Here is a 27051-nt window from a genome sequence, read left to right as displayed (position 1 = left end):
TTTTTGTGGAGCTGTAGTATTATAGCTCAGAACACAGAGTAGTAGGGCTTTAATCTGTAGACTAATCTGAATCAACTAAAGCTTTAGTTGATTAATTGGTTGGAGGGAAATTTTAATCCGTATTGTATGTTACTGTGAAATAAAATGAAAAAGAAAATACTTAAGATGTTTTTTCCTTCTAGCAATAACTACCTTTGTTTATTAAGTTACACTATACTTTTCTGATTATCTCAAAAAACAACAACCCCAAACTACTGTAGTAGAAGTTTCATGCAGCAGAAATGAATATAAACACAATGGATTAATTGGTTAAAAGGCAGATAATTAATCAGCTAAACATTCTTTAATTTGTTGACAGCCATACCAAATCTCACTGTTGTGAAAGAGACATGAAGTTGCTTAGGAACCCTGAGCAACACTGAATTGGTAGTTGAACCACAGAGTCTACGGCTTGCTGATCAGAAGGTCGGCGGTTCGAATCCCTGCAACGGGGTAAGCTCCCATTGCTCGGTCCCAGCTCCTGCCCACCTAGCAGTTCAAAAGCACATCAAAGTGCAAGTAGATAAATAGGGACCGCTCCGGCGGGAAGGTAAACAGCGTTTCCATGCGCTGCTCTGGTTCGCCAGAAGCAGCTTTGTCATGCTGGCCACATGACCCGGAAGCTGTCTGCGGACAAACGCCGGCTCCCTCGGCCTATAGAGCGAGATGAGTGCCGCAACCCCAGAGTCGGACATGACTGGACCTGATGGTCAGGGGCCCCTTTACCTTTTAACCTGCCTTGAAACCTTGTGAAAGAATAACCTAACAAATGCACCTATTATACGTTTTTATTATACTGTACTGCACTTGTGGTAATGAAGCATGATTGGCTGAATTGATTCAGTGACATCGAATAAATAGTTTGCAGTCCAGCTTCTGCGAGAGAAGGGAAAGTTGTCCGTATGGCTGGCATTCAAATGTCACACAAGGAGGAATGGGCAAAGGCTCCAGGAATATAATGATCAGGGAGACGTAGAACAAGGACGCTGAAGGCAGAATAGGTAGTGGACTGAGAAAGAGGACCCTATGGCTACAGCTGGGGGAATTGGATTTGAGAAGAAGAGAAGTGCCAGAAAGGGCTAATAAGAGAGTTGGTTCTGAAGAAACTCGCAGTGCTCTTTGCTAAGGGAAGAGAAATCCTAGAAGAGCTGGCCAAGAGACAGTGGCTAAAGGAAGTTGAGCAAAGTAGGGAATGACCTGTAAAACAGGAACCAGAGGAAACAATGCGTTGTAGAGATAGGGAGTTGAAGAGGGGGGCAAGCCAAAGGGAAAGTACCACTGCCGCTGGGAACTATTTAGAGCCCATAAACAGTTCCTTTTGGGTGGTAGTGGAATCTCTCTCTCTCTCTCTCTCTCTCTCTCTCTCTCTCTCTCTCTCTCTCTCTCGTTGTTTAGTCGTTTTGTCGTGTCTGACTCTTTGTGACCCCATGGACCAGAGCACGCCAGGCACTCCTGTCTTCCACTGCCTCCCGCAGTTTGGTCAAACTCTTGTTCGTAGCTTCGAGAACACTGTCCCAACCATCTTGTCCTCTGTCATCCCCTTCTCCTTGTGCCCTCAATCTTTCCCAGCATCAGGGTCTTTTCCAGGGAGTCTTCTCTTCTCATGAGGTGGCCAAAGTATTGGAGCCGAGGGTTTTTTGTTTTAACCCTTCTGCCATTGCTTTTGCAAGTGGAACAGCTGTTGATGTAACAGTGGCTAATTAAGCCCCTGCTGCCGCCGGCTAGGGGTTCAAGTTGTCCCATTAGTCTGCAATCAAGGACTATTTTTCAATAAGTGTTACCACCAGGTTGTTGAGTTCTCTGAATGCCTTGAAATGGGTGGGGAACTTTTGACCCTCCAGATAGAATCATAGAATCATAGAGTTGGAAGAGACCATAAGGGCCATCCAGTCCAACCCCCTGCCAAGCAGGAAACAGATGCAGCAGAAGTGCAGCTCACATCAGCCCCTGAAAACATGGCCAACAGCCAGGAATGCTGGGAGTTGTAGTTCAGTAACATCTGGAAGGTCAAAGGTTTCCCCACCCTTACCCTAAAACAGGCTTCCTCAAACTTGGCCCTCCAGATGTTTTTGGCCTACAACTCCCATGATCCCTAGCTAGCAGGACCAGTGTTCAGGGATGATGGAAATTGTAGTCTCAAAACATCTGGAGGGCCGAGTTTGAGGAAACCTGCCCTAAAACAAGCATGAAACATGGTGAAAAACTGCTTCTGTGTTTTCCTTGCATGAAAATGTTTTTTAAGAGTACTCTTGTTTTTTGTACTGTGGGTGCAAAGCAGACTATTTCTGACCAAACACTTTATGAAACACGGTTCTTTATTATAGAGTGAGAAGCATATAAAACATCAAAATGTACTATTGATAGTACATACTTGATGTGTACGTATTTTCCCCCAACTGTGATCTCGTGACTTGTGTTTGCTCATATACGTTGTTGCTCTGAAGGAGGCCCTAGATTTTTCTTGTTTTAAGAAGCATCAAAGTGTTCCATGTGCAACTTAGTTTGGAATAAAATTTTTGGAAGGTTGGGGCCATGCCTTAGTTCCCACAGTTGCATATTTTGCTTGGCTTGACACAGCACTGAACACCCGAGTTCTGCCTGAGAAGATACATCAACTACAATTATCCACTCCGAACCTCTAGGCAATTCTTTTGAGGCCCCAAACTGTTCTGAGTATTTTATGGGTTAAAAACCATGACCTTGAACGCAAATGGCTATTCTTCAAGAAGCTTTAGGAGAGAACAGGTTCAACAATGATATTTAAGCATTCCTCTGGGAAATTACCTTTGTTCCCGGTCACAGCAGATAGCTGTTATCCTGCGCCTGGGAGAATGGGGCTCAGGCACACAGGACAAAACCACCATAACCCATATTGGGTTTCACATGTTCCCAGACTCTGTATTTTGCTGTTCTACTTTAAGGGAAGCAAATCGGGGACCTTAGGAGTTACTATACAGGTATTTTCCTTGTTTTTATTTTTTATTTTTGGTTGTATATAATTTGGGATTAGGACAGGAATTGTAAGGAGTGTGAATCGATCATACCTGTGCCAGTTACTTTATTAGCTCAGAGAAAAGAAATGAGCGAGAAGGCAATTGCGACTCCTATAATAATCAAGTGAAAAATATTGAAGCTTGTACCTAAGGTTAAAGGAAGTACAAACCTTAAAAATGTCCCCTATTCGCAAACTGCCTTAAATCTTATCTCCTCTATCTCTTTGGGGTTTTGCTAGGCTCCTCAAACAAGTTTGCGCAGCCACAAGTTAAACCTTGCTCCAGCAGCAAGAAATATATGCTTTGCTGCTAGACTATACAAAGTCCAGTGGCAAAGTTGTTACCTTTTTGTGATGGTAACAATGCTTCTTGGAATCAACTTTTTATTTGAAAACGGGAGGGAAGGAACATCCTCTGTGCCCTCTCGTTGCATTTCTTCGCTGGCAAATCAGGTACCTTGGGAAAAAGGAGATTTGGTGGTACTTGTTAGATTTGAGCAAGGTTTGGGGTTTTTCCTCTTCTTTTGAAGTTGATTTTTATGAATGTAAGACGGGTTGCTCTTTGGGGTGTTCTACCAGCTGCTTAGAAGCAAATAACAATTGGTGGATCTTGAAACAGGAGATACCCTTTAGTAGTCAACAGTTTTGGCTGTTTCCCACGGTAGGAAAATCTAAGACAGGGGTAAGGAACCTAATGCCCAGGGGCCAGATCGCCTTCTCAATCCAACCTGCAGACAGTCTGGGAATCAGTGTGTTTTTACATGAGTAGAATGTGTCCTTTTATTTAAAATGCATCTCTGGGTTATTTGTGGGGCATAGGAATTCGTTCATATTTCCCCCCAAAATATAGTCTGGCCCACGACATGGTCTGAGGGACAGTGGACCGGCCCACAGCTGAAAAAGGTTGCTGACCCCTGATCTAATAATTCAAAACCCACAGGATCTTCACGTGTTACATTTATAATTAGTTGGATGAGACGTAAGCAGGCAACTTAAAGGGGAGAGAAGGAAATGTTAACAGATGATGGGCTCACCCCTTTATCCTCCCAGATGTTACATTAGATGATTACCAAAGAACTGCATTAACTGATGAGTGATACCACAAAGAATTCTTCATTAATGCCCCGTTTTGCCCTAGCAAATGGAGAAGTTTCTCATTGTTAGTATCTTTTTTGTGTGCTAGCTTTTTGAGATGTTTTGATGCACATACAGTATACTTTATCTTGATTCAGGCTTAGGTTTCCTAGGATAAGCAAATTTAGGCCAGGATATGGGTGAATGCTAGTTATCTTCCTCATTTTTCATTAAATAACCTTTGTAACTCCTGGATTTATGTGAGCGTACTGCAAGGAATGATGGGTTTAAAAGAGCATTCTGCAAATGTAAGGAAGCTGCCCTCCATGATAGCTATCGGAAACCTTTCAGGTTCAGAGGCAGCCTACCTGTGAATACCTGTGAATACTAGCTGTTGGGGAACAGCAACAGAGGAAGATGATTACTTTTATGCCTTGCATGTGAACTTCCACGCTAGGTCTATGATGTCTTGTCGTTATGTTTTGATTTATTCCCCACCTTTCATCCAAAGGTCCCAAGGTGGGTCACAACCATTTAAAACAGAAAATTAAAAGCAGTTTAAAGCATATTATACTCACAAGAATGAGTTGTACTGTGCCAGTGTAGATTGTATGATACATGACCTGAGTGTGGACTTAAAAAGATCACACTTGAGAAGTGCTTGCTGGTTTCCAGATGAGAAACGTAATTGAGAACGTAATACCCACAAATCACCAGATCATTTTGTACTGTTAAATTCAGAGAGATGGAATTATGTTAATGAGAATGTATATCTGCCGGGTTAAAATGCTGTGTAGAATGACCAGGTAGTCGTTCTACATATGTCATAGAATCATAGAATTTTAGAGCTGGAAGGGACCCGGAGGGTCATCTAGCTCAACCCCCTGCAATGCAGATCCCCCCCCCATGTGGGGCTTGAACCTACAACCTAAAGAAACAAAACTTAAAATGCTACTTGAAGTGAGAGTCTCTTAACAGAACATTGCTTCCTACAATTATTTCAGGGGAGTTCAGACAAATGGTTAGAGTCTCATTGTGAGAATTTTGTGAGCTGAGCGTTCGTTTGGACCCTGGGTGAGAACCTGGAGGCTGAGAGTGTGTCAGAAGGAAAAAGAATTGATGTTGATTTTATATATATTAGTAGCTTTGGATTAATGTAACATTTCTATACGAAACTGTTTATTATTGTAATATTTTGTTGTCGCTTCAGTTTTTTGTACACCACTTGTTGAGAGATATTTTTTCAACGTATTAAGCCGTATAGGAATTAAATAATAACAGAATAATATTTAGGAGAACTGTGTTGTAATGGTATAATATAGCATTTGAGTCATACAGTAATCTTCTATATGAAGCTGCCTTTTTCTAAAATATTGGCTCATCTAGTCAAAACATGTCTACACTGTCTGACACCTGCTCTCCAGGGTCTCAGGCAAATTTGTCCTGGCCCTGTTGTTATCGGAGGGCAGATCCACACCATTTAAAACACATTCAACACACATTTGAAGCTCATTACTTCCCCCAAAGAATCCTGGGAACTGGGGCTTGCCCCTTACAAATATGCACTTTTTCAGTACCCACAACGAAGTACAGTTCCCCCTTTGTGGCATATCAAGGGCTTTAAATGTGTGTTAGATGCAGTTTTGAATATATGGTGCGGATCTGCCCTAAAAATCTTTCACTGCAGATGCTGGGGACTGAACCATGGCCCTTATGTATACACGGTACATTGACTTGTACTTTGCACCCCCCCCTCCCAAAGCAAGGGCAACCACCTTAGTATTTACCGTATTACAGATGCCACATTCTTTGTCCAGGAAACGGAGTGGATGAATTTAAATCCAGGCGAGTTAAAACCATTATTTAAATTGCCAAGAAAAAAAAAGATCTAAGGTTGCAATCCCTTTACACACCTACCGTGTTCCTCTGAAAATAAGATACCGTCTTATATTTATTTTCCCTCAAAACAAACAAACAAACAAACAAACAAACCACAGTGGTTTATTTTCAGGGGATGTCTTATTTTTTTAAATTACATGTCCAGCCTAGCCTCTTCCTTGGCAGCCTCCAGAACTGCGCCTATCACTATGTCTTATTTTCGGGGTATGGCTTCTATTGCGCAAATGCTTAGAAATCCTGCTGCGGTTTATTTTATGGGTACTGTATGTCTTATTTTCGGAGAAACTGGGTACCTTGCAGTAAAAGTCCCTCCGAACTCATTGGGACTCACTTCTGACCTGGTGTGCATTTGACTGTACTGTAAGCCATTGATTTAAATCGGTTTTGGCATTGCATACTTCATACATTTCCTGAACAAGGATGCGTACTAATTAGTTGTAACAATATGTCATACTACGTTATAATCATTAAAAGATATTGGTTTGCAACTGAGTAGAGCCTTTTATACAATCTAAGAGCAGAATCCAGTCTTGGAGCAGATATAAAATAGACCCAGATTGTAAGTTTCATCCCATGCAGTAGGAGAGTTGGACACATGGAGTACGACTCGTCTTCAGTTTATGGGATTGGCCTGGGGGGGGGATTAGGATCCAAGCCTTAGCCTAGGTGCCACCAACTTTATGCACCAACTCTCACTGGCATTTCACGGCATAGTTGCATCACATGACAGCATGGGTGCAGAGAACAGCCTTTGCTGCCATTTTGTTGCTGTGGGTTTGTTTTTAACCCCCCCAATCTTTTTTGCTATCTTGTTGTGCTTGATTTCCCCCTCCCTCTGCAGCTTTTAATCAGTAGACGCTGCTCCGTTGCTAAAATCTCTCCACCACTTAAATATAGTGAGAGGCAATCAGTACCCAATTACATATCTTTGCATTAACTAATGAAATGCCTTTTTAGATATGCCACCATAGTTTAATAATAAATTTAATATCTGGATCTGATGTTTTTAAGTAATAATCTGAATATGTTGCTGAGGCTTATACTCATTCTGTACTGCTTAATTTGTATTGATGAAAACTTGTTAAAATTAAAAACGTTATGAGGTGATTTGTTTTTCCCTCATGGCGGTGAAAAAAACTAAACAAAGCAGCTTTTCTCCAAGATTTTACCAATAAAAATTATTCCTAGGAATTACTGTGCCAATCTTGTGCTGAATTAATGAAATTCTATGATAGGGCTGCTCATTTACTGCTTCTTAAAGCAACTCCCAAATTACAGGGGGGGAATGTCATTATTATTTTTTTACTGATGCGTTTGTCTCCCGCCTTCCTCGTGTATTTAAACGATGGCTCCAGCTCATATATTTTTGGACTGTAGTGCTGGTGCTATTAAAGATAAATCACTAAAATGGCACCATTTTGCTGTTCTGGTAGATAATGAATTGGTGACAGATATTTCTGAATTCCGCTTTGAACGTTCACTCATATTCTCATTTAATTATGTGAAGCATTGTAACTAATCACTGCACTTTCAAAGATCTCACTAGAACAGGGATGTCAACCACCGTGATCTGGCTGGCTTCCAGGCTGGGTAATTATGTTCTGCCATTCTGAGTTCCTCCCGCAGTTTCGACAATTATTTATTTACACAGGATGCATATGAATGCTGGCTGTTTGCAGCGCGGCACCGCTTGCTGATGCACAAAAGCGGCAAAAATCCCAGCTCCCTAGTAATTTTAAATTTTGTCTGTAAAAAGAGGCAAGGACGCCTAGTGGAAAGAAGAGGAAGATTGCAAGCGGGAAGCACGTATGGGGATCCTTTACCTGCATATAAAATGGAGGAAGAATGCATTAGAAGGAAGGAGAGCACATTCTTAATCATTAAAGATGCATGAATTGGAACAGGACAAAATGATAAGGGAAAACAGAAAGGGCCTTGTTATGGAGAGAATGATAGAAGCATATACTTTTATAAACTTGGTGACTTTGTTCACATAACGTCCAGAGCTGGCACCATCCGACCTTGCATCAGGGAAGAGAGAGATTCCACCCTTAGAAGCCCAAGTGTGACCTAACATGCATTGTGACCTAACACTTACGTCTTCAGCCTGTGTGGGGGATAGTATCCTGGCAAGCTGTGTGAACTGGGCCAAATAATTGAAAAATGATTCCTGCCCTGCCTGCAGCCTGAAATTTTATCATCTGTTCTGCCGGTTCTTCAGGACAGTCCCACTGCATTACTGCATTCCTTTTCATCATGTAGATCAAGCCATATTGGAAATCCGGCCATGAACCTTCATAGGGTACAACCCACTGCATCAATCACATGCCATGCATCTTATTTGATATTCATAGCTGTGGTGGTCATATCTGTACACTGCCATGGATTCTGATATGCTATGGGGTGGTGCAAAACATTTTTTTTTTAAATACATGGAAATACCAGACAGAAACTAGCATGAAATTAGATGGCATGGCTCAGATTTTGTGATGTTGACAAGGGAGATTCCACACTTGTATATAACAATTACCTTTTATTCTTCAAGAAAATGATAGAGGGTGCTTTTTACAAACAAAATATATACAGTAAATATCTGGAAGGAAGCAATGTTTCTCACCCCTTGCCTACCCTTCCCATTAACCCGATGCAGTGCAGTCCTGCACATGTCTCCTCAAAAGCAAGCCTCACTCACTTCAGCAGGGTCTACTCGCAAGAGTACCGGTAAGTGTGCTTAGAATTGAATCCTTGGTTTACACTTGGTCCGTCTAACCCATAATTGTGTAAGCAGGCTAGCATTGGTTCTCCAGGTCCTCAAGCCAGAGCTCTTTCCCAGTCTTCCTTCCTGCGACAACAGGATTTGGACCTTAGGACTTCTGTTTGCAAAGCATGCCCTCTGCCCTCCTGAGCCCTAGCTGTGGGCCCGGAAGGTTTCGTCATAAGATCCTGCCACTTGGCAGTTAGCTAGCTAGAAAGCCGTCAAAAGCTGGTGATGCTGAATGAAAGCAAAAGAAATCCACAAATGTAAAGCTTCGCCAAGTTTGAAAATGCAATGACTATTTGCAAAGCAAATCCCAATTGTATTTAGTTAAATTCGACTTAAAAAGCTGTTTCTTTGGACGTGAGCTGTGCAGTTTGTCTGCGTGCCTTGGCTTTTTGCCTAGGTTACACGTTTCCTTAATGATAGGGGTTTGATCCAGAGCAGTAGAGCATGAGCAAGGATACACGATTTGCACGTGCATCAACAAGATGAAAGGCCTAATTAAATGGGTGTTGCATGCATGTGAATGGGATTTAAGCAGTCCCAGATCTGTACATGGCAATCAGCTGCTGGCAAAGAACACCCCCTTTCTCTTGGTGCATTGCATGGTCCACTTTGGAACTTTTTGTATCGAGATCCTTATTTGAATAATAGTAGGAACAACATGCTGTGCCTGTTCCCATATCCACAGATGAAAAAACACAAATGATAAGTGGAGTTTGAGAAACTAATATGTGTTTTTGTTTTGAACTACTGTACTAGTAATTTGTAGCTGCAAGTGATTTTTGTTTATGTGTTTTTAATACCATTATCGTTTTATTTTGGGGGCTGCTTATATGTTCATATCTTAAAGAAGGATGTGTAACTAAGGCTTCAACCTTATGCTCACATAGCAGGGAACAAGTTCCATTGAAAGTGTGACTTAGCTTTTGAGTAAATGTACATAGGCTTGTATTGCATTCCTGGAATAAATCTTTATCAAGAAGTGCTGAGATCCAAGGGTGGACAGTGGACATTGCGCTGGATTAGTCTAACATCTTATTGCTCAAGAGTCATTTCAGATGTTACCGTTCACTTACTTGCATCTTAAACCTAGATAACATATGAGAGGGAGGGCTTTGATCTGAGATTCCAGACTTGGATCTGGATTTACTTATAACACGTGAGAAACTAGATCAGTTACAATAAATGTTACTCCTACCTCCTTAAAACCTGCAATGAGTAAAATCCAGTGACCAAGGCTCCATGGGATTCATTATAGTCCTTCCTGTTATGGTATATAAGTTTCAAATTCTAAATTTACTAGGAGTCTTTAAATTTTGATTGGGAACTTTTCTGAAAGTTATGTGGTTCATTAGTGTTTGCTTACATACCAATGCAGGAATAGTTTATTCCATTTATATGACTTCCTGTTGAAAGACTGTACACTTTACAAACTGCCTTCCTTCCCCATTTTTCTTCAAGAGTACAGGGCGGCCCATAGCAGCTAAAAATAAAGGGTTCATGATGTTGGAGAGGTGCATCTCAAAATATGCAGAAAAATGCGACATTTGGGGCAGCCAAAATAAAAGGTTCTGTAAGGCAAAATTGCTGAAATAATTTCTGTACTAAAGCTACTGGAACATGGCGAACAAATATGCATATATACATATTTAAAAGATCTTAATGGGTCAGCAAATGAATAAATCTGTTATAACTAAAATAGGCAATGTTGGATAACTGTGAATAACCTTACTATATCCGTGAAAGGGTATTACAGATTAATGAGTGTAAGGCCAGGGCTAGGGAGCCTTGTGTTCAAATCTTGGCTCTTCCATAAACTGTGATGGTTGAACTTGGGCCAATCACTCTTTTTCAGCCTAACCTATTTCATAGGATTGTTGTGAGGTTAAAAAGTGGATTGTATGAGGTGTGTATGCCAGTCTGAACTCCTTTGAAGAAAGGCGGGATAAAATTGGAATGAAGAAAACATACAAAGGTCAAGGTTGTGACCAAAATAGGAACAGAGTTCCATTGAACCACAGCAAGAGTCAAGGGAAAGCAGAGATAAGACTAAAGAAAGGTCTGGCACTGCACCTTTGACCTAGGTTATGGGTGCAACAACGGAATTTCTAGGCGCCCTTTTTTAATGACAAGAATACAAAGCTGAAAATGAACGAACTGCAGCTAAATTTATGATGTTCATTTTTCACATGGTCTATTCCCTCCCCTGCCTACCCCCCTAATATTCTTAAGAGGGTCTCTTCTCCAGTCTTCAGAGAGTAGCTAGAAGTGGGGAGGCAGAAAAAGGTCCTCCTTTCCTTCCACTCTGCAGTTTAAATCTGAAATCTTAGGCACAGTCCTGCGCCCAGAGCTCAGAAACTGCTCACGCTAATGAAATTCCCTGTCGCAAAATACACCTAGAACAATGGAAGTTTTGAACACTGTATCCCTTATATATCCAGTAGGTCACTGCGGTCTGCTGGAGAGTTTCTCCTGCAAGTTCTAAAGATACTAGAAGCTCACTCCACAGTAACACAAAACAGGGCTTTTCAAGATATGACAGGCACCCTCTATCCCCACTTTCCAGAAACTGAAGACATTTCCCCCTGACAGATTTTCAGTTTGATGAATGAGTCTCTGCCCTGGGTGTCTATTTTGTATTTTGTGTGTGTGTTTATTTAAAATATATCTGCTGGTTTTTGTGGTGTTTTCACTGTTTCTTCTCTAGTTTTATTGTGCATCACTTTGAGACGTGTGTGTTGTGTGTGATTAAATAAATCAAATTATGTACATATTGCATATTACGGTACCATTGTTTGCATAATGTTTGTAGTCTAAAAACATAAAGGTAGTTAATGCAGCCCCCGTTTGCTTGCACGATATCCATTCTTGACCTCATCTGAACATGCAAATTGCAACAATTTCTGCTCTCATTTCTGTTTCTGGTGAAATTCTCTGACATCCTACTTAACAGTTGGTGCTAAGAAAATGTATATATCTGTAGGTCCGTAGAAAAACCAGTAATACATGGCATGTTGGGAACTTCAATTCCTCCTTTTTCTGCTTCAGTCTGGAACCATGACTGTACCAAAATCAAGATATCTGTTCCTCTCGCTCTCGCTCTCGCTCTCGCTCTCTCGCTCTCTCCTCGCCCCCAAATACACACTCCTTCCCTCTCTTTCCTCTGCTTTGATAAATAGACTTTGCTCTCCTTTGCACCCAGAGATAGCCAAATATGCACATATGTAGCACCCCAAGACACATCCAGTCACAAGTCTGCACACATGTGAACCATCCTCTCAAATATATACATGGGCTCATTTCTCCCTTCAATCAATAGCTATGGAAGTAAGCAGGGAAGAAGCCTTTGATGTTCTGTTGAAGGCAGACAAAAGCACTTCCTCTTCAACCCTTTTCTCCCCCCCCCATTCTTGTCCATTCTCTGAAGCCACAGCCGTAATTCCTCCTTGGAACAAGCACATCTTAAGGTGTATGAGCACTGAACAATAAAGCTGCCTCTTATAGTGTTGGAGACTTGTGTTAAGAACCTGTTTTTATTGACAAACAAATTTGGGCTTGGTAATAGGGTGAAATGCGATCCTCAAAAACAACAACACCCAAAGCTGCTTGATAATAATTTGTCATATATTACGTTGTATTGCAAGCAGCATCCCTTAGGAGGAGATTTTGGGCCAGATTCAACTAAATAGTGGCTCTTGTGGGAGCACTGAGTCCTGCTAGGGCAGGCTTCCTCAAACTCAGCCCTCCAGATGTTTTGAGACTATAATTCCCATCATCCCTGAGCACTGGTCCTGCTAGCTAGGGATCATGGGAGTTGTAGGCCAAAAACATCTGGAGGGTCGAGTTTGAGGAAGCCTGTGCTAGGGCAACAGGAATTCCCTCCCTTTGCCTCCCAAATTGGCTCGGGGGGGGGGGGGTCAAGGGAAACCCCAGAGCAGCATGCCACAGCAAGTAAGCAGAAATGCTTGCATTTGGCAGCATGATCGTATTGGCTCAAAGTTGAATTCCTTCTTTTGGATCCACTTCAATCTGTTTCTGTTCCATTGTCAGCCCCTCTCTTTGGATTGTTCGTGAGAAAGCCAAAACAGGTTTTATTTCATAATCTGTCATCATCTCTTGCCTTTCGGTGCTTGCAGCAACTGTGGTTTTCCACAAAGTAAGGTGTGACTCTTTGCTGGGTTGCAACAGTTTCAACTCTGGGTCGTATTGGTAAGCTGCATCTTAAAATTTGCTGAAAAGCAAAAGGCTCAGTGGTGTGGCTTTCTGTCCTTGCAGAGAAATGGCCAGGAGCCATTGCTATAGCAGTGAACCATTGTGACGTGTTGCTCTGCACCAGTGTTGTGAGCCAGGGCATGGTACTACGGTACTGCAAAATGATGGGTTGATTCTTTTGCAGTTAAAGGTAAAGGGACGACTCGGGTTGCAGTGCTCATCTCACTTTACTGGCTGAGGGAGCTGGCGTACAGCTTCCGGGTCATGTGGCCAGCATGACTAAGCCGCTTCTAGTGAACCAGTGCAGCGCACAGAAACGCCGTTTACCTTCCCGCCAGAGCGGTACCTATTTATCAACTTGCACTTTTGATGTGCTTTCAAACTGCTAGGTTGGCAGGAACCTACTTTTGCAGTTAAATGGGTGTAAATAAGACATGGAAGAAGTGGTGTGGCTGAAGAGTTATAAATATTTTACTTATACCCCGTGCAAGAATATTTTTGGTGTCCTGTTTATAAATGTATTAGCAGCCTCGTACCCAGTGCTGCTCTGTAACTTGAAGAAACCAAAAAATCAGTGCATCCAGTTGTATCCAAACATAGACGAAAACTTGCTCCTCGATCTCAGAAGCCACCATGCAGAATTTGGTTACCTATCCAAATGCATAGTGAACAAGCAACTTTCTGTCCTTCGGTCCATCTTGCTCAGTTCTGTCTACTGTGATTGGTAGCAGTTATTCAGGATCTCAGGTAGAGGTTCTTCCTAGATCTCCTGCCTGGAGAACTTCCTACTTGCAGGGCGTGTGTTCCACCACTGAGCTATGGCCCCTTCACAACCCGAGCGCCCAGTAATCTGACAGCAGCCTGTTTTAGCAAATGTGTAGCACAAAGTAGCCAATGTGACGAACGACAGCCGCCTCAACCCTGACTGCTGACATGCTGGTGAGAGTTGGGAGTCCCAACATCTGGAGGGCACCACGTTGGCTACTGAAGGCACAGCAGGCCTTTCCTCCTAGCCTGCCATAGCCGCACTCTGCACTGCCGGTTCTGCATTTTAAATATTCTTGCATGAAGATACTTTTTCTTTTCTTTACTTGTTGCAGGCTTAAACACTGAAAGTTTTCTTTTTTCTTTTTGGTAAAATGAGTGTCGAAAAAACACAGGGGACAGGGTGACGCAAAGGCAGCCCAACAAAGAACAGCAGTGCCTATTTTTTTACTCCTGCAAGCAAGCAAGCAAGCAAGCAAGCAAGCAAGCAAGCAAGCAAGCAAGCAAGCCTGGGCCAGAATCCTCTATTTAGCGCATGCTTCCTTCTGATAGTTTGGTGTTAGGAACCTTTCTCCCTGGTCTGGCTGGTTTCCCTGTAGTTTCTGCCTTTAGCCAGAACCTGCCTGATTCCTGGTCTGGGGAAAAGGCGGGATATAAAAAAATAAAATACAACTACTATAATAATATTTCCCCAAGGTCCCAAATATAAGCATTGATTCTGCAGCTCTTCTCTCAGCTGTTTGTTGTTACTCCCATTCATGTCCATGATACCCACACCATACATTTGCAGCACATGGCTTTCCCCCAGAGAGACCTGGGAACTGTAGTTTACCGCTCACAGAGCTTCAGTCCCCAGGACCCTTAACAAACTACTGTCCCTTAGCAAACTACTTTCCCAGGATTCATTGAGCAAACTGATGTGCTTTAAATGTGTGGTGTTGATGCAGTCCTGTGCATTTTGCCTCCCAGACTGCATTCAGGTGTGGAATCTGTTGCATATGATTTACTGGTTATAATGCTAGCGCTTCTATCCTGATTTTAACGTTCCTTTTGCACTGCAGTAGCTGCTGCGTTATGGAACTGTGACTCTTTGATCGATATGCTGCCACATCTCACTAAATATTAAATGGCAGGAAAGAACAGTGTACTGGGATACGGCTCCAGATTTCATCATATCAGGAAAACTGCAGGAAAATTACAGTGCAACCTTCTGCAATTGCAGCCCCAATAAGCCCTTATTTGCTGTTATGGCAGAATTTAAGATTTTGTTTTAAGTTTGTCCCTATTAGAGTAAAAAGGACAAGAAGAAATTATTCTGTGCCGGGGGGGGGAGAATAATTTCATCTTCCACATAATTGAAGGGTATTTGCTTTCACAGGATCTTGTGATGGTCGCTAGCTTAGGTGACCTTAAAAAACGGGGAAATAATAGATGCGAATCAGAGGTTGCCACGGTATTCCTGCCCTATGGATGAATTTTCTTCCAGAGGCATCTTGGCCTCCCAAATAAATTTTGAAAAAGCATCATAGACAGAACAAAGCTGTAAGATCAGCAGGTGCATCAGAGCCCTGCAGTTGCTGGTTCAGGTGACGGGCTTGCATTCGTAAACTCACACAGCTGTCATTTGATTCCATTTTTTCCTCTCCTTGTTCCTGTCTAGTATCCCAGCATCTCTGACGTCTGCATAAATCATTGGCCTTCGTCATCATAAGCCCCTGACAATTTTTGAAGTAGGTGTTTCTTTTGTTCTTGCAATGTTGTGTGTTATTGTCAGCGGCCCCAGTTGCAAAGGAGTCTACCTACGGATCTCTCGCTGCTCTCAACACTATTACTCCATACTGAGCGAAAAGGAGTTGCTTTTAGGGAGGAGGGGGAGCAAGTCGTTAAGCCCTGTGATGCACAAATGCCATCAAACCTGTTTAAGAGGACTTTTGGGGTATCAGTCACTGATTTTAAAATTTAAGAAGACTGTGTTGATTCTCTAGGGTGTCACTTTCCTGATCACAGCTGTTTATAGATTCTAACAGGGGATCTGTTCATCTGTTGCAGAAAAAAAAGAAGAAGAAGAAAAAGTCTTGTGGCGCATTACAAATTGACAAAGTTTATTATAGTATGGAGTTGGACTTTATGTGAGTTGGGAGGGGGAAGCTGAATCGGGTTCACAGGGAAATGTCCAGAAAGTAGCAATTCAGTTTGAGCTAGAATAAAATAAGCACAGTGATCCTTTACAAGATCACCTAAAATACACAATAAAAAAGCAGATGTTTTGTAATGGATGTAATAGATATTTAAAATTATTGACTGGTTTTGATGTGGGTTTTTTTATTGGCTTTTGCGGATGGATTATTCTGCCTTTATTAAGCTGATTTATTTACTTATTCTTTTATCTATAACATTTTTATCCTTTTTCTAAAGCCAAAGAAAGACCCCAAGAGTGGTTTACAGACAGACAGTTGCTTCCCCAAACTTACAAACTGAAATACATGACACAAAAGGAAAAGGGATTGGGAGGGAGGAGAAAGAAGCAAACTTGGGCACTGTTTCTTAGTTGTAGAGTTCTTGTAATGAGCAGCTGGAATGGAATTATGGAATGGTTTTTATATGATGTCTAGAGTCATCCAATTCTGTGATTTTCTGCTTCTGTGAACTACTTTGAAATGCATAGTTCTCTTTAATATGATTATAAGTATTTTTATTTGAAAACATTTTTTTAAAAAAAACATAGCTGAAAATGATGAAAGTTGTGAATGATGGCTGGAATTATTTAATCATGACTGGCATGTGTAGAACAGGAATTGGAAAACTGTACTATGGCATAGTTCTCCTTCCTTAATTAAATTGAAATTCTGTTATGAAGCCCATGAGCTTTGATATAGCCTAAGACAAATGTTACAAATGCCAGTGATATGTCAGTCCCTGCCCTCAGAGAGAGGAGGACCCAAAATTGGCAGAGAGTCCCTCTCCCTCTCCTACAGCCTGATGGACTGGCAGCTTTAGATGACATTTATTGGGGGGGGGGGCAAATTGCTTCTAATGAGGCCACATACCAAAATTCATTTCCTGTTGGATTTATGGAGCTTCATACATAGCCCTGCCCTGAATTCTGTCCTCTGTAATACTGTCCTTTTGCATTCTGCCAGCATACAGAATGAAATTGCTGGAAATGCAGTTGGAACTTCAAGCATAGCTCCAAGTACCCCATTTTCCCCGGGAAACCCCCGTATTTTCTTTCCGTTTCCTGCTGGTGTTCCGAATGACAAAATACCCCGTATTCCCCCGGATTACGGAACTCGTGCCGGCGGCTATGTTCTTCTGGTGTTGCGCCGGCACCGGAAGTCGCTTCTACGCACTTCCGGACATGCGTAGAAGCGACTTCTGATGCCGCTGTGCCCATTTCCAAAATGTCCGCAGCGCCAGAAGTTGCTTCTACGCATGTCCAGAAGTGCGTAGAAGCGACTTCCGGTGCCACGGCGCTGCTGATCCTGCATTTTTCAATCCAGAACTTGGCACCTATGACTTCAAGAGTCCTGATTTGATCGCAGTAGTGGAGGTGTTGCCAATCAGCTCTGATGTATTGGCCCTACCTCTATCATTTTCACATACAGTACTAATTTCAAGACGATAGATTCTTTTGTGGGGCTAAAATTTTGTTTAACCTCTCCCCTTCCCCTGGCTGCGATCCAGAGAATACATGCGTCTGACTTGTGTGTTTAGTGCAGGCATAGGCAAACTCGCCCTCCAGATGTTTTGAGACTACAATTCCCATCATCCCTGACCACTGGTCCTGTTAGCGAGGGATGATGGGAGTTGTAGTCCCAAAACAGTTGGAGGGCCGAGTTTGCCTATGCCTGTGCCAGTCGATCGTGTCCTGGAATGCACATTATAATGGAGATGATGTGTCGGAACAGAATAATAAGCTGCCAATATTTAAGCAACAAATCTTGTCTTGTGGCACCTTAAAGACTTAAGGGTTATAGGATTTATCCAACTAAATTCTACTTGAAATTAGTGGGCCTTAGTTAGCCATGCCCATTAATTTCAAGGGATCTTCTCTGAATATGTGTCCATCATTGGATGCAACCCTGACATATTTATTATGGCATAAGCTTTTGTGGACCACAGTCCATTTCATCAGATGAAATTGGCTGTGGCCGGGAAAGCTTATGCCACAATAAAGAGATTCATTATGTGAAGCAGCAGGATAAAGAACTTGGCAATGTGAAGGAGCATCTCAGACAGTATAAATGGAAAACGGAAAGTTGTTTTTTCCCTTTGCCTTTCACATAATATTGAGATGGAGTTGGTACCTCTCTTTTGGAGAAAATTATTTGTATAGAGTCCAATACCAGCTGAAAGAGGTAAACTACCAAGAACTATTGCCTGAAAAGGTAAAAGTATCAAGCTGAGGTCCTACAAACAATATGAGATATTACTGGATGTTTGTTGCCAGATGCTCTGGGGGGGAAAGGTGCTTATTTTCCAGATCCTGTAAAGCATGAGTCTCTTACCTGAGAGTTTAATCATGTGCATATCTATTCAGAAGTAGGTCTTACTTGGTTCAGTGGGGCTTACTTCCAGTGTCTAGCTGAGTGTCTAGCTGAGAGAACAAAAATTGACAGATATGTTTATCGCTATTAAAGATACAGCTTGTGTTCTAAGTTTGGGTATCAGCTACATACCGGTAGCTGCCAAGTCTCCCGTTTTTCACGGGAAACCCCCATATTTTGTTACCGTTTCCCGCTGTTATCCCGAATTGATTATATCCCGTAAATATCCCGTGAAGCTCCTGCTGGCGGCCATTTTCCGGCTCCCGGGACACATGTCTGGACATGTGGAGAAGCGATTTCTGGTGCCCAGACATGCAGACACGGGCAGCCCGGTGCCAGAAGTCTGGACATGCGTAGAAGCGACTTCCAGCGCCGCGCCGCCCATGTCTGGGCACCGGAAATCGGGTAGCGCAGACACCGGAAGTCGCTTCTACGCATGTCTAGGCATGCGTAGAAGTGACTCCTGCTGCGACTCCCGGTGCTGCGCAGCTGCTGCTCCCGGATTTTTTAATCTGGGAGTTGGAGGGTATGATCAGCTATAGCCTCTGTTTGGCAGTGCAAGGTGTTCCCTAGGAGTTCGGCTCATTCCATTTTCTGGTAGCTATGACTTGCAATACAAGGTCAATTTGATCGAATCCTTACAAGCAAAAAGAGGGCAGGCCTTTTCAAGGCTAAGCGTAGACATTTGATTTCTAAGTGTTCCCCACTCATCTCTTTTCTTTTTGCCCATCTTGCGTTCTTTCCTTGCTGTTGAACTGCCTTCTGTGTCATCTTGGGAAGTTCTTCATAATTCACACCAAATAGAGCTGTCTAAAAAGAAATAGGAAGATGAGCTGATGACCATTGCAGTAGTTTTCTAAACAGCAAGGAGTTAGTCCGTGAACAACGTGAATTTGTGGATAAGAGAATTATTGTTTTCACTGTAAAAATGTCTCCTGTTGCCCTAAACTTGTTTTATAGTAGATATTCTACCACAAAGTGCCAATAAAACGTTGCACAATGCAGATGCAAGCAGTTTCATGTTGGCTGTTGGCCAGTTATTAACAGCAGATGAATAAATGTTTCCAGTTTGAAGCTGTGAGCTGTTTTAGTTACTGCTGTTTCTTAAATGGAAAAGCTCAGTTTATTGTTTGCCTTCTAATTTAAATTATAATTGAAAACAATGGAGAAACACAATAAAGTTAAGAATTTGCTTGTAATTTGGACATGCTTGTCTGTATTTTCAGGTTATTCAGTGCGAAGGGCTGATTCAAAAGGCACCCGTGCTTCAGATTGAGAATTTATTTTATGTTTATTAGCAGCGGCAAACCCCCCCCCCCTTGAATGTTTCATATTCTGGAAAAGACAATTCATGTTTGGGATGCTAGAATTTTGGATATATCACTAGTAATAAAATTTGCTGATCATGACAGCGGTATGACAAATGTGCAGACAAGGACTACTTTTTGGGGAATGAGCAGCATAATTACTGTGTTGAACCATCTGTATTCTCTTTAATATGATTATAAGTATTTTTACTTGAAAACATTTTTTTTTAAAAAACATGCACAGGTGAAAATGATGAAAGTTGTGAATGAATAGTTAGAATTATTTAATCATGTCTGGAATGTGTAGAACAGGAATGGGAAAACTCTACTGTGGACTCCCTTGCTGGACTGTAACTCCCGTCATTATTGACCATTGGTCATGATGGGAGGTCATGAAGGGAGCTAGAGTCAAACAACAGCTGGAAGACCCATGAATCAGAGCGATTTGGAGTATCTGAGTGAATTGAGACCCTGCTCCATATATCTGCCTCTTATATCAGAACTAGGTCTCCCAGCAATGGTAGGAGTGACCAGCAGTCCTCAAAGCAGTTACAAACAGCCATGTTGAGGAACTGGCTTACACCTCTCTTTTTGCCAAATGCATCGTACAAACAGGGGGCTCCTGCCATTGCTAACTGGCCCACATGTTGAAATCAATAAAAAAACTAACAAAATTGTCCAGTGGCACCTTAAAGACCATCTAAGTTTGTTCTGGGTATAAGCTTTTGTGTGCATGCACACTTCTTCAGATACACTGAAACAGAAGTCACCAGACCCTCATATATAGTGGGAGGGTGGGGTGGGGTCAATCATTGAGTCAATCACCCATCTCTTACTACCCTTCTGAGAAAAACCCCACCCCACCCTTCCGCTTAAGTAGCACCTGCTCTCTCCTTGTGAAGCAAAAGGAAGGGGGGGTCCTCGATGGGTGCTTTGAGAATGTGTGGCCACTGATCACTATAGCAGCTAGGAGACCTCTTTCTGTGTGATGCCTTGTTAGGAGGCAAACTATGAATCATTGTTTAACCCTTGTTCTCAAAGCTGGTGGGGTTGGTAAACCTGTGCCCAGGCTTCTCAGCAGATGGGTGTTCATACCGTAAGGCAGGATGCTTTACCATGACAAAATATGCGCAGGAAACAGCAAGCCAGGGAGAAGGCTAAGCTTGAACCATTTCCCCTGGGAGAGCCAGTGTGGTGTAGCGCATAGCTGCCAAGTTCTCCCTTTTTTAAAGGGAAATTCCCTTATGCTGAATAGGCTTCCTCGTGAGAAAAGGGAAAACTTGGCAGCTATGGTAGCGGTTAAGAGCGGCGGACTCGTAACCTGGTGAACCGGGTTCGCTTCCCCGCTCCTCCACATGCAGCTGCCAGGTGACCTTGGGCTAGTCACACTTCTCTGAAGTCTCTCAGCCTCACTCAACTCAAAGTGTTTGTTGTGGTGGAGGAAGGGAAAGGAGATTGTTAGCTGTTTTGAGACTCCTTAAGGCAGGCATAGGCAAACTCTGGCCCTCCAGATGTTTGGGACTACAATTCCCATCATCCCTGACCACTGGTACTGTTAGCTAGGGATGATGGGAATTGTAGTCCTAAACATCTGGAGGGCTGCAGTTTGCCTATGCCTGCCTTAAGAGGAGGCAGATGGATCTTTCCCCAGTGTTGGTAGGACAACAGCCAGAATGTAATGGTGAAACCACAATGGATATTATTGACATCCCTCTCCCACTTCCAACTATGATTGTGCAGCACTAATAAGAAAATCACATCTTGGTATAGTACCGTATTTTTCGTTCCGTAAGCACTTTTTTCCTCCTAAAAAGTAAGAGGAAATGTCTGTGCATCTTATGGAGCGAATGCGTGGTCCCTGGAGACGAATTGCCCAGGGGCTAAAGGCAGGTCGTGCTTTTTTTTTTTTATAAAAAAAGAAAGAGCTAAAGGCTAACAAGGGAATGAGCTGAAAGGAGCCCGCTCAGCAGCTGATTGCAAGAGATTGGGGAGGGAGATAAGGGAGCTAGCTTCCTTCCTGGCCCCTCCCGGCCCCTTGCCTAGGCCTCAAATGTGATCTGCAGAGGGAGACATGTGACTGGCTGATTAGATTATCTGTCTGGAAACTAGAAATGACTCCCTTTCCTTTCCTAGAGAAGCTGCAGAACTGTGAGTTGAACCCCATAAAACAGGATTTTTTCCCTTTGCAAGGAAACTCAGCAACTCTGAGCTGATCCTAAAAAATGGAGCTTTCCCCCTTTGCAAAAGAAGCTTCCTCAAATATTTAATAGGGGAGTGGGGGGCGGCAAAGGCACCTAGCTCTCTAGGAGTTGGCTGCTATGCCTAGGACAATTCAAGAAAGCAAAATATTTTTTTCTTGTTTTCCTTCTCTAAAAGTAGGTGCGTCCTATGGTCAGGTGCGTCCTATGGAGCGAAAATACGGTACTTTCAGCTAAAATCCGTGCAGCTACAGCTTTCTTTTTCCTTTTTTTATGAATTGCATTGTTGGTTGTGCAGTGGAGATTCCCCATAGAACCTAGAAACTCCTGTTTTAGCTGCTCTTGCAGATTTATAAAACAGGCAGCCCTCGGCTTTATGTGTAAATCATACCTTTAAATGATAGTTACCAAAGGCCAGAGCCGCTTAGCTTCCAGTATAACATTGCCATTGTGTTCAAATACATAAAAGCAATGTTTGCTGGTGATTCGGCCTGGTTTGGAGTGGCGGAATAGTTCTTCTAAGTCCTCTGCTGTATTGTGTGCTATCAGGAAGTTGTGTCTTTTATTCTCTGAGTGGTATTTTCCTGTCCTTCAGTACCATGCTTAAAAAAACCACTAAACTTCCAAGAAAACAAATCCGTTCAGCAGAAAATGTACTTACTCCAGCCGTTCCTCTGCCATTATTTACAAAAATACACAAACACACCCATACAGTTTTAGTGACGCCCACTAGTGAGTTGCAGCAATAGAATGAAACACTTGAGTAGGGTTGGATTGTGCAGCTTTGATCCTGCAAATCTTTCTTGAAACACTTCGCCATCTCCCAACGTAGCCTTTCCCATAGAATCATAGAATTGTGGGGTTGGAAAGGGACCCCAAGGGCCATCTAGTCCAACCCCCTGCAATGCAGGAACCTCTATTATTAAATTTGTATACAGTCATACTTCGGTTTAAGTACGCCTCGGTTTGTGTACTTTCAGTTTAAGTATTCCGCAGACCCGTCTGGAACGGATTAATCCACTTTCCATTACTTTCAATGGGAAAGTTTGCTTCAGGTTGAGCTTGCTTCAGTTTAAGTACTCTGTGGACCTGTCTGGAACGGATTAATCCACTTTCCATTACTTTCAATGGGAAAGTTCACTTCAGGTTAAGTACGCTTCAGTTTAAGTACAGACCTCCGGAACCAATTGTGTACTTAAACCGAGGTACCATTGTACTGCCCTATACCCGCAGTTCTCAGGGTCGTTACAACACAAAATCACTATAAAAAAAACACAAAATTCACAATACCAAAAACAACCCAATAATCCCCACTCCCCAACACATTTTAAAAGGACATCGGATGTTTGGAAAGACAAAGTCAAATTTCTACTGTACTATATTCAGGCAATCGGTTGCTTGCAGCCTTTAAACATAGTTCTTTAAGATGCTTACAGAAGCATGCATTTTTGCTGGAGCAGCTCCAAAGTCAAAAAATTATGTGAAGTTCACACACCCTTCCCATCCTCGTCCCAGACAAGCAAGAAGCATGATCACACGGTAGAGCTTGAGACTCTTAATATCAGGGTCATGGGTTCAAGTCCTGCGTTGGGTTAAAGATTCCTGCATTGCAAGGGGTTGGACTAGATGACCCTTACGACCCCTTCCAACTATGATTCAATTACATGATCCAGGCAGGAAAAGAAGCACTCAAGGGAGATGTAGCCTATTGAGAGGGTGTGTGGCCTGCGGAGAGTCCCAGAGGCTAGAGAGCTGCATTTGGTTCCCAGGCCTGAAGCTCCACACCCAACTACTGTAGTAGATGAGCCTGTAAATAACTTGTATCGTATGTCGTCTTCTTGGTTAGAGGAAGTAAACCAGCTTTTCAGGATTGAGTATGGCAAAAGCAAATCAGATTTGCATCTTTAGAGATGTGGTAAGTTTTTGTTCCTCATCTCCCAACTTTCCTGGCTGCACAATAATTGGGCAACACTACAGCACCTCATAGTCTTCACACGGAATCTGTTGAATTTTCCAGGATCTGTAGAAGAGCGTTCCTGCAAATAGAGGCAAGTAAGGAAACCGAGTTTGCAACTTAACATGCTCAAAGTGTAACAGCGTTAAGAGCACGCATACCAGCTTTACGTCCGGTGAAACATACAAGAAGGAAAAGAGAGAGACTGCGATTTCAGAAAGTTAAAGGGTTTGGATTAGGATCGCTTCCAGTGCTACATTTATTTGCTTTCGTTTTTAAAAAGTAAATAAACTGAAGCAGCCAGATTATGGCTGAATACTGTATACACATCTTCATAATGTCGGAAAGGTCAGGTAGGAGTATGAGACTTGTATCTTGCAAAGCTCGAGGGACTTTGCAGGAGTTTATATTGTTGCTCACGCATAACAACTTGCATTCCTTTAGTTTCTTTAAGCACTAACACAGCCTCAAAGAAACTGCACAATCATTTGTCTTGCGTAGCTGCTAACACCCTGTTCCTTTTTTCTTCCACTCATCACTTCCTGTGTGAGTTTTCTCTCTTTAAGTGATTGGTACACCTTCTAGAGTACCGTATTTTTCCGTGTATAAGACTAGGCCCCCTCCCCCCTAGAAAATAATGTCAAGAATTTGAGGGCGCCTCATACACGGATACATCTCCCCCCGTTTTCTTAAATCGGACTCCCCCAAAATAGGGGGGCATCTTATACATGGGCGTGTCTTATAGACTGAAAAACATGTTTTTTTGTTGACATAAGACATTTATGGTCCCACACTGGTACGTATCAAGACTTGCGACTATAGTCTTCTCTACACAGATTAAGAAAATAAACACAATCAGGGAACTATTGACAATGGAGCGAGGCCTTCATTGCCCTGTATACATGCCGCCAAGGTCTTTGAAGAATGCCAAAATGTTGAGCCCATTGGATGCTTAATCGTGAAGATTGTGATTACAAAATCAGGGTATGCTGGTTAGGTTTCCATGGATTATATTGAGTGAGTTAGAGTTAAAAGGTTATCAAGTATTTCAGCCTACTGTAGGCTTACACCTACCACAACCACAAGACATTGCACGGCTTCCCAAAGAATCACACAGATGTGCTCAGACAATTGGAATACCCCATCTGCTTCACCTCAAGGATATTCCTCTTAACTGGCTTTTATGAATTGCTTGAATTGTTTAACCCAGTGATTTAGAAACTCTGATCTATAGGCCACAAGTGGTCCGAGAGACCACAACAAAAACAGTAGAGGAAAACTCTTGAGATAATTGCCAGAGGAGGCAGTGACTGCTGATGTAATTACTGCTCTTTTTTAAAAAAACCTGAAAACTTTGATCAGTTTAATCAGTAGATTGAGCTGCAGTGCCGTGTGCGCTTACCTGGGGGTAAGGCCCTTTAAACTCACTGGGGCTTACTTCTGAGTAGGAAGGCATAAGATTGCACTGTTAATTAATTCAGACTTCAGCTGATTAATTGAGGCAATTAATTTTCATTACTGACGGCAAACCTAATTGGTGGGGTTGAAAGCTAAGGGTACGTGAGTTTTATTTTTTGATGGTGTTTTGATTCTATTGTTCACAGTAACAGGGAAATTTAAAGATAAGTATTGTTAACACAGGGGGCTGATAAGGCTTGCCTAACTGGGGACCCTCTTTGAAACTGCTACTCATGTGATCCTGAAAACATGTTTCCCCCAAGAAGGATATTTAGCTGGAGCCAAAACAGAGTACTGCCAAGCATAGCTGCCAAGTTATCCCTTTTTTTAAGGGATTTTCCCTTATGCTAAATAGGCTTCCTTGCGAGAAAAGGGAAAACTTGGCAGCTATGCTGCCCAGCATGTGTGTATCTGAACCCTCCCCAAACTGCAGTGGTACCTCTACTTACGAATGTTTCTACTTACGAATGGAGCTCTGTCCGCCATCTTGGATGTGGTTTAGATAGGATTTTTTTTCTACTTACGAATTTTTAGATAGGGTTGCTTCTACTTACGAATTTTTTCTCCCAATGCATTCCTATGGGATTCGACTTAACAATTTTTTTCGACTTACAAATGTGCGTTTGGAACGCATTAAATTCGTAAGTAGAGGTACCACTGTATAAAGGTATGCCCACATGGAGACTATAGAAAAAGAAGGATTTTGTTTTTTGAAAATAAATGTAATTTTAGCAATAAACCGTCAGCACTTTACACTTGCAGTTCTGGTCACACGTAAAGCAATATTCTAACACAAACCTAGATCTAATTTAAAGAAATAAGAGTTCTAAACCAAAAAGGGGGGGGGGAATCAGCTAGAGAATGTGATCAATTAAAATTCTTTAATTGGTTGACAGTCTTGTTTTTAATATATGTATATGTATCACGGAACAAGCATATTTATGATGCAAGTGAAAAAGCAGCTATGAAAAGGATGGTGTGGGAGCCCTCAGTCCAGGATCTTTTCCATCTGTGTTTATGTCAGCTGCATGAGAAAAAGAAAGAAATTACACTAATGTGAGAAGGGATGAATAATCCACGAACACCTGAGGCCCCTAATTCCCAAAGTTTATGGCAGATATATATTTTCTCTTCCCCAGTGTGGAGCTTTCGTTCAGCAGTGATATGTTTTTCTTCTCACTTCCACTGGGAAGATGCCCTCCTGCATCAAGGCATCTCATACAGATAATGAGAAGGGTGGGTGGGTAGGACCTTTGGGCTTTGAAAAAACTCTCCCCCCAACCCCCCCCCCAGTCTTTCCATTGCTCTTCCCTAAGCAGGCAATAAGTGCCGTCTTCTAGCAACTTCTGATTGTAAACACAATAGCTGTACCCATAGGAACAACTTGAAACACTCAAAAAATCAATAGAGAAGCCCCCATATTTTTTTTTGCAGGGTTGGGGCTTCGACTCATTCTGTGCCCCTTCCTCAAGTTCACTGCAAGGGGTCTGGGGTCTGGTCCACAACTGTATGATAAGAGCTGCTGAAGTGTGTTTGTGTGTGTGTGTGTGTAATTTTTTTCTGCACTGTTACCATGGAATCATCTTGACGGAGAACTATGCTGGTAGGACAAGAATATGAGAGTGTAGAAGGAACAAAAGTTATATTTGTTCAGACTAAAGTACTTGCTAACTTATCCTGGTACTGACTTGATAGTGTTCAGAAGCGCAACAGGGTTCATCTTCTGACTTCTTTCCTAGAAGGGCTGCTTGGCATTCTTCGATGGGGGATTGCTTAGGATTGAACTTTAGACGCACACTGCATTTATTTATTAAATTTCTACCCCACCCTTCCTCTCGGAGCAGC

The 27051-nt window shown here is 42.3% G+C and overlaps 1 protein-coding gene across 11 annotated transcripts in view; it reads left to right on the top strand.

Annotated features, from left to right (window-relative positions):
* ZMYND11 (zinc finger MYND-type containing 11) overlaps positions 1–27051 on the top strand; it is a 97876-nt gene that overhangs the window by 12189 nt on the left and 58636 nt on the right. For 9 of the 11 annotated variants that reach the window (XM_060280906.1, XM_035130319.2, XM_060280904.1 and 6 more), the window contains exon 2: positions 15403–15472. The exons of 1 other annotated variant lie outside the window; for it this stretch is intronic. The gene's annotated coding sequence lies outside the window, so the exon portion shown is untranslated. Of the gene's footprint in view, positions 1–241; positions 493–15402; positions 15473–27051 lie in introns of those variants that run through there. One more of the 11 variants, XM_060280903.1, reaches the window with a different exon arrangement.

The sequence above is a fragment of the Zootoca vivipara genome, chromosome 12, assembly GCF_963506605.1.
Source record: "Zootoca vivipara chromosome 12, rZooViv1.1, whole genome shotgun sequence".
Taxonomy (NCBI): domain Eukaryota; kingdom Metazoa; phylum Chordata; class Lepidosauria; order Squamata; family Lacertidae; genus Zootoca; species Zootoca vivipara.
This window is presented reverse-complemented; position numbering and strand designations above follow the sequence as displayed.